The sequence below is a fragment of the Hydractinia symbiolongicarpus genome, chromosome 10 (genome assembly GCF_029227915.1).
Source record: "Hydractinia symbiolongicarpus strain clone_291-10 chromosome 10, HSymV2.1, whole genome shotgun sequence".
Taxonomy (NCBI): domain Eukaryota; kingdom Metazoa; phylum Cnidaria; class Hydrozoa; order Anthoathecata; family Hydractiniidae; genus Hydractinia; species Hydractinia symbiolongicarpus.
The window spans coordinates 1,585,845-1,594,953 of NC_079884.1; positions in this window are offsets into that span (position 1 = coordinate 1,585,845).

The window sequence follows — 9,109 nt, forward strand, 5'->3', positions numbered from 1 at the left end:
TCCCTACTGGACTGGGGTAATAAGTGGGATCGTTAAGCCCAAAGACAAGATATGATATCAAGCCCCCTTGCTGTGATTCTTACAGTGTCTCTATACAAAGAGAGGAGTGAGCAAACTCCGGTTTCACGGTGCACTGACCAACATAAATCAGCTGGGGTAAATAAAACATGTACCTATAAATCTCAAAGAAACCAATTTTTAGATTTTAGCTAGAAACGCAGATTACGAGGCTGCATTCTGCTAAAGCTAGCTGGCTAGCTATACCTAGCTGTATTTATTCTCATTCTTTTAAAGTTTTTATTCTTATATTGGGGTTGTGGCTATTAGTTATCTAGTTAGCTCTTGACCTACCTCTGGCTAAAAAGTGAAAGTAGCCAAATGCAGTTTTAGGCTAGCTACAACAAATTTCTTATTCAATAATTGATTATGAGATAACAAGACAGCAAGCTGTGATAATGAAACTGGTCTAACGACCTTTGAAGTTCAAATTGTAGAGGTTACACCCTCTAAAGATCAAAACGCAGTGCAAGATCTCCCTTTTTGCAAGGATAATCTGTAGATTCAAGGTAATTGAACCAAACAATCCTCTCTACACATTACAATACGTACAACTAACGGTCGGTACACAAAAACTGACAACATGAAAACAGAAGACAGACATGACGACAACAATACAACAAAGAATTTACTATAAAAATAAATAAATATAAAACTATAAATATGAGCAGACAACCACCCGAGCGCCAGGACTTGTGAACCTGGCAGTAGCTTTCCACATGTGTTACGGGATCCTAACACTCAGCCTTAAACGTGCAGTTGTCGCTTCGGACCAGCCATTTCCTTCGGACCAGGCGTAGGTCAGGACCCAGCCGGAAGACAGTGGAATAATCTACGTGGATGTAAAGTCACGAAAACAAGAAATATAGAAACGAAAACCCCTCATATTATAGCTTATTCCTAACATCAGGTATAGCAGGATTATTAACCCTGTAGACTAAATGACTTAGCCTTCCCACAGAACTGGGGTTCGTCTGCGGCTCCCAGTTTTGGGGACCGCGGATCGAATCCCGCTCACTGCTTGGCAGTATGTTAGTGATGAACAAAGTAGTTCTTCTTCAATATGACTTACACGCATTATACTCACCCGTCATGATCAGAGGTCTGATCGGGGTGAAGCATTCTCTGTTGAGAATGAAATACGGATGTGCTATGATAAATATTCACCTATATGTATACACACCATCCGGATAAACTATCTGAGTTCATCACTAACATATTGCCGCACGTAGTGTAGTGGGTTCGTCTGCGGCTCCCAGTTCTGGGGACCGCGGATCGAATACCGCTCACTGCTTGGCAGTATGTTAGTGATGAACAAAGCAGTTCTTCTTCAATATCCTGCTGTGTGTTAATATTGAATGGGTTGTTCCTAGCATTGGACATCTTACGTTGAACGCTCGGAGAAAGGCGGAAGGGTCTACAACTGAGGTGGATTTAGACAACAGAGACATAATTAGCAAGACGGACTTAGCCAGGGGGAAACAAAAGAGGACTTTGATGCACTTCCAAAGTGCAGGAGTTACAGATAATGCTTGCAGGATAGAATTAGCATAGCATGTATTCCCTTTATTAATCAGACCAGTATGAGTTGGTTTTGCTGGAGTGCTGTTGGTAGGCGGTTCTGGGTCCAGGTGCAAGTGACTTTTATCCACAGTTGGCCTTTCTTGTTGGTGCTGTTGTTGTTGCTGCGGGCTTGTAACCTTTGGCAATAGAGGGGTAGGCACAGATGTTGAGCCTGACGCAACATTGCAGCCGCCTTGGTTCCACGTAATTGAGTCCCCGGCTAGCCAAATGCAGAAGGACCATACAAACGTCGCCTAATTTCCGGACGGCTTGGAAAGCTTCTTTGTTTGGGAAACCCAATCTTTTTAAACAAATTGCAACTGACCGAGAGCAATATCCACGTGCACCCACTTCGATCGCGAACAGATTTACTTGCCATCCATTATGTTCGATGATATTTATGAAAGGGATGTATTTAGATAGCTTTTTGGAGTGCCAGGTTTCCATGTTTTCCTCACAAGGGCAAGTAAGTTCAATTAAAATAACACGTTTGCTGTTGTTGGAATACAGGACAAGCTCTGGTCTAAGCGATGTTATAGCAATATAACCAGAAAAAATAAGTTTACTATTAAGTCTGAAAGAAATAACCAGTCAGTGGCAAGATGTGAAAGGCCTACCGATTTTGATTTTTTGCTATATGGGTGACTACCTGCTTTAACAAATTCTATATTATTTAGGTGCTTTAGAGGAGATGAAATAGATTTGGAAAACGTGGTGATCAACTGTGAAAGTTCGCGCAAGACAGAGTCGTGACGAAACGTAAATCTACCCTGTGTTCAAGATGTTTTGCAGGCCCCTAAAATGTGAGCTGTAGTGCAGGCTTGTTTTCCACACAAAAAACAGAAGGATTCGGTACATATACGGCAACGCCTTAAATTGCTCGGAGAAGGAAGGTCCAACTTACTTGCACCTGTAGTTGCGAAGCTCCGCTCACATCCTTTTCACCATCAATTTCTTTTACAGTCACTGATACTAATTTCCTGTAAGAATGAGACTGTCTAAGAGAAGTTTCCTTAGGTTTAGGACAGAGACCTAAACCGTTCTTACCGAAATGGGGTGAACCCATAATTTCTTTAATCTTTAAGTCTGTTTCAGAAATTCTGACTGAATTGGACACGCTCCATCTACCAACCTTTAATGTTGGTACAGCTGCCCAAACCAATAGATCTTTAGAATCCCTTAGCAGCAAGTGTCCACTGATCTTAGCGGACTTGAGTATGAAAGTTAGGCTTTTTATCGGTAGAGAGCAGAGGTGAGCTGGAATCATAAAGACATAAATCAGTGGTATAATGGTAAAGATTGAGCCATTTCCTTATAAATACTGACACCTTCCGTTCGAGGGTGCTGACACAAGACATTGCAACTTCCGTATAACAGCAGTGGCCACTGAATGCGCTGGGTTAATAGATGTTGTAAAATCCACAGCTTTTTAGGGCCTTTATAAAACGACTTTTCAATAATAGAGACCCCTGCAGACAACTTCTTATTAAGTTCGTCAATAGCCTTCCTATCGGAGATAACCATCCATAATACGGCCTAGAAATCGCACAGACATGGAATGGATAGAAGGAATGTAGGAAGAGAAGTCTGTGGGGTCAGCAGGCTTTTGGACAGCAAAAGGAGTTGGATTAAGTGACTTACCTTTTATGATCACGATGGTGCGTGATTTGTTGGCACGAAAATCCATGCCAGCCCATTTTAGTGCTGCAGTACACCTGGACAAAAGCGTTTTGGTACCAGACCCTGATGAAGACATCAGGTTGATATCGTCCATAAAGGCTCTAATCAAGGAGAGTGACACTTTGCTTGATGTGATAAACTTAAGAGCGGACGCCAGTAATTTATACTCAAGAATAATATTGATGCCTGCAAGTAAAAGGATAATTGATAGTGTACAGCCCCCAAAATTTCCCCCGAATGTTTATGCCAATTACTTGGTGCAAGCGGAGAGAATGATTTGCTGTAGATGCCAATGTAATAATTTCTAATAAAAGAAATCCAATGTGGAGGAACACCATAGCGCTTAAGGGCAAAAAAGTCGAAAAAAAAGTCGACGAGGAATTGAAGGGTAAGCACTTGCTATATCTAGCCAGATGGTAGCTAGATCCGACTTAGAAAAGCAGGCATCTTTAACTTAAGTGCTGACCAAACCATCGACATGTGTTCCCAGCAAACTGGAACCTTATTTAATACACCCCTTCTGAACAGTATGATGCTAATATAGTTAGGTAACTACCATCTTATTACTGTCATGGAAACTTAATCACCATGAATAAACTGTGCTAAAAGGGTAATAAATGCATGTGCAACACGGTTTACCTGTACTAAGCACTCAGTCCAGTGTAAACAACAGGCTGTTTCCTGTGTTTCTGCTTAACCGAAGCTGCGATAAAGCTTTTCTATAAAAGGGTATTGTTCCTACATGAATGTGCGACATTGTTTAACTGCACGGAGTAACATTCATTTTTGAACTTTCACTGTGATCATTTTCTAAACAATAACAAAGTCTGGTCAGGTTTTTTTTGCGATGCCGGGGTAACAACGCGTTGCAGACTAAGTTAATTGTGCAAGAAAGTTTTTTTTGAAAAAATATATTATACCTGAAATACCATAATGCTCTGTGCGCTACACAACAAATACGACATTCTGCATACCTGTACTAAAGTGCTCCACCTGAATGATTGGCACAGTTTACGGTTCTTATTAATTGCTCCACAGGCTTTCGTATGCTGGGTAACACTTTTACTTGTATCGCTTACCCCGGCTAGTATATTTAAATCTCGACTAGCACAAAATAAATAAAATAATGAAACAAATAATCTGTCTGCGCGCAATAAAAAAGTTGTGCTAGGGAAATAGGAATACTAAATGCGATATTTTTAAATTTAATCTAAAGAACGGTCGAAATCGTTGATTTTGCTACGACTTCTGTATAATAATAGCTGTATTTTTCTGTTCAAATGTTTTTGCATACTGAATACTTTTGTCTTTTTTGCATACTTTTTGACTTTTCTGATACGCTATATTAGCTTTTTTATTGTCTTCTTTGAAATTTCTCTAATTTCTGCCTGATTGCAACTGCATTAAAATTTCAAATATGTGCACATAAAAGTCATATTGCATTTTTTCTCCCCCCACCCCATCGAATTTCATAATGACCCCCCCCCTTATTTTACTAAAATGTCAAATCCCATTTTATTTTGAACCTCCCATATTAGGCTTTTATAATTTCACAGAAAACAATGTGTTTAGTGCCAGGAAGATTTGTTGTACTTGACTTCATTTATTACAAGCTCGTGAGCTTGTATTAAAACGCAAATGTGTCCTACAAGAATGGAAATTTTTGCCTCTCTGAGCACCGACACGGGAGTCGTCGTGTGTTCGAATCTCATCTTGGTAACTATTTTTACTTTTTTTTTCTTTTTTCTTTTTTAAAAAGATAAGACAAGTGTTCAAAACACTTGTTTAAAGGTGTTTCCACCAAACTTTTTAAAAGTGAATGTAGGCAGAATTAACTGAATTAATGAATTTCGCAAATTTTGGGGTTTGTGGTCTTTCTTCTTCCTGTCAGTCGGTTCACCCAAGACGGACCCATCGAAAATTAAAAGTTCGAGGAATTTTCCGTTCAGGAAGGTCTCACAAATCAATTTTGAAAAATAAGTGTGTAACAAATATTATTGCGTATCTGAATAGTAAAATATGTCGTGTCTAACTTCGTAACAAAAATCCCAATTTGATAGACAGCTTTTTGTAAACTTTATTCGCGAGGTTGTTTGCGTATATCATACGTCTTGTTTATCTTTAGAAAGCAACTGGACAACTTGACAGACAATGTTTTATTTGTGGCAAAATGTTTAGTCGTTTGACAATGAATATTACTAAGTTTTTAAAAAAACGATGACGTTGTCAAAAATGCCCCTGAAATACGAAGAAGAGAAAGAGTGGAGTGTTTCCGTGCCTTTAAAAACAGTATTTACAAAGAAAACATAAAGCAGAGGAATACAGGAGCTGGTCATGTGTTCTCTTTGAAATACATTTTATGCTAATTCATTTATTACAAGGAAGATGAAAGAATGTGAAAAAGGTTGTTGCGCCTCTAAAATCGCTGTACCACTCTTGATGTTAGAAAAGAAAAACTCAACGAAGACACATACAGCCTATGAGAGATGATGTAGTTCTTGATGCAAAATCTGACTCAAATGAAAAAGTGAATAGGCGAGCGGATAAAACGTACGAGGTAAGGCGAAATCATCTTTACACTCATTTCAAATCATTAAGAACTTGTGATAAAACTTAGGAGGCAATTGAAATCTATACTGACAAGCATTCTAACACACCATAGAGATATTATAAAAAGAGAAAGAGACACAACGGCTATTCAAGCTATTGCAGTAGGCGCGTCCCTAAAGCAGTTCATGAAAATTTTAAGTTCTGGAAGCAGGTGCATTCATGAAAATTTAAAGTTCCCGAAGCTGGATTGTTTCCTCTGATCCAAGAAAATGTGATCAAAGAAAATGTTTCGATTGTTATTTCGACCAATCAAGGTTTGCAAAACTTAATATTTTGTTATAATTAACTGCACGTGTTAGCATAGTTTAGAGTCGTTAACACGACTTTTGCAGTTGATCGGAGAAATAACACGAAAGAAAATCGTCGTGAAACAAATATTTAAGCGAAGACCTGAAAAATAAATGTAAACAAATGTCAATGATTAGAAGCATTTAATTTTAAACCATAGGTAGAAAGGATTTTTACCACATATAATGTAAATTTATTAGCAGTACTAAACAAGCTCAAAGATTTTGATAAATATATCACTGAGCTTTCTTAGCCAAGCAGAGCTAGATAGCTTTTAAATGACCTGTTGTTGTGGACACCAACAAATCTCACTAACATATAACATAACATATAAACAAATAGATTTTGCAGAAAGAGTGTTCATTTTATTTTCCCTGACTGATGTTAAAATCCCCTGTTTTCCTATGCGAAATATACTTATAACTTAAAGACAATTAGGCTGAGAATGGCTGAAAAAAATGGCTGAAAAAAAAAAATAGATGAGAACATGACACAGATGAAGAAACAAGTTCGCCACCTTCCCCTATCAAAGAAACCCTATTTCAAATTTGGACTCCCCCTGAATCATCGTATCAATTTTGCAAAATCAGATTAAGATGTCCAAGAAAACTTGATTGCTTGTTTGATGCAGATGCTCATAAGAGCACTGATGTAGAGAAAAGCATTGAAAATTAATTAATCAATTGGCGAAGGTTCGCGCGAATAAACATATGTAAGTAAACAAAGGTTATGTAATGGTAAATAAATCTGTTTACGCGGAGTAAACAAAGGTTACGTAATGGTAAATGAAATGTCACCGAAAGTTCAAAACGTATAGAGGTTTGGTACAGCACCTGAAGTATTGCAAAGCATTGGCACAAAACATTGCACAAACACAATAGGTAACAAATCAACAACGAAACATTCCGGAAGATGCAACTTTATCTCAACATCATTTTGCTGATGCTCCAGAACAGGAACACAGAAATCAAACGTTGCCATGAAAGGAATGAGCAAAAAAAGAAAAAGGTCATACAAGAAAGGGTGTTGCAGGTCGAACATGGTTCTCTTACACCTTTGGTGTTTTCTACACACGGTTGTATTGTAAGCTGAATAAACGGATGATACTGTTTTATTTTATAATAACGGGTTGAAAATAAATGTATATGATAATGTAAAACATAATAACTTTAATCTAGTCTGACTCCGTGAAAAGACATAGGGGTGTAATTTGTATGTGGCAGCACAAGCGACAGTGAAATACCACTACTCTAATAGTTTTTATACTTATTCGATAGAGCAAAAACGAACCTCAAGACTTATGTTCCGCAATTAAGGTCCCATCGGCGAGTGACACAATCATGTTGGGAGTTTGAGTGAGACTGCACTTCCGTCTAATGATAACACAGATGTACTGATGACATTTAATGGGTCTCCACATATCACTTACGGAGTTCAAAAAGGTTCCATATTGAGACTTTTTCTATGCATCTTGCTAGTAAATCACCTACATGAATCTCTTCGACAGTGCGGAACTCAAATGTATGCTGACGATACAGTCATTTTTTTCGCAGATAAAAGCTCTGAAATCGTTGCATCTGTTCCTAATAATGTAATTTGAGAGTTGCAGTTTAAAAAAATCATGAAGTTCGACGAAAGGGAGCACGATATTTCACTTTATAGAGCAATTTTTCTAATGCAAAAATTTAGGAAAAACACTTCTTTAAAAAGACTTTCTGAGCTGCTTCTCTTTCTTTGGGAAATAGTGGTCCCTATCAAAGTTGGAGAATTGCCGAAAAAGGACTAAATAAGTTGCAGCAAGGTGAATCAAGCTATTCTTAGAAAGTGTATGTTTAAACATTTAGTTTACGTGATTTATTCTAGTTTCGGACTCACGTAGATGTATAAGGAGAAGACCATAGAATCGGAGTAGATTAATAAGCAGGTAGTGCAAAATTAAACTTTTCAACGAATAGAACAATGGGCGAGGCATCTGGCTTAGTTTTGCTACAAAAATGGCAATCAAAAGAAGGCGTCTTCAGGATCAAATAGATCGCCAAAAATTGTTTAAAGTTTGGGAAAGACAAGAAAAAAAAGGTAATGTTTAGGCGAAATTTGTGAGGAACAATTTAAACTGCGCACGAATATATTGTGTCCCTTATTTCGCAGGACATGGCATATTTACAATAAAATCGTTTCAGAAAGGTCAATATCTTTTAACATATAATGGCGAACTGATAAAATCAGAAGAGGCAAAAAGCCTAGAAAGTAAACAAAGACGAAAACATGTTTGCTATTTGTACTTATTTGAGCAAAGTGATGGCAGAAAAGTTCAAAGTCTTTGCAGAAAATTTATTCTTAGTTGATAGTTAGTTTAGCAGTGTTGTGAAAGGTTAGGAGCATAATGATATAAAAGAGCTAAAGAAATCCAGCACCCAGTTTTTTTTAAGTTGATACTTATTGCTTACTTTTCTTTATAGCATTAATGCTACGCATGAGAAGTCGTAAGCAAAATAAGTTAACGACTCAGTTCATGGCAATTTCCACATGAAAAATGTCGTTGGAAATACCGAAACTTCATATCTCTGCCTATTTGCCGCTGCAGATCTGGACTCAGGTATAGAATTGCGGTATAACTACAATGATAAGACAGAAAAAATTTGTTGGAAAGGTATTGCTAGTGAAATTTCGTGTAATTGTGATTTGTAAGGGGAGAGAATAGGAGTGTATAGAGGCTGACAAATGTGTTTTATAGCTTTCTAGACCGCTAGACTAGACCGCTGCCAAAATATTAATTTACCTTTTTGATACCTCTCAATGTTTTGCAATCAAGTTTCGCGGCTGAAAATATCCATAATATTTGGCCCCGTGATTTTTAAAGTCGTATTTCATATGAAAGCGAAAACGCGTATTTTATTTCTTTTTTTTAGGA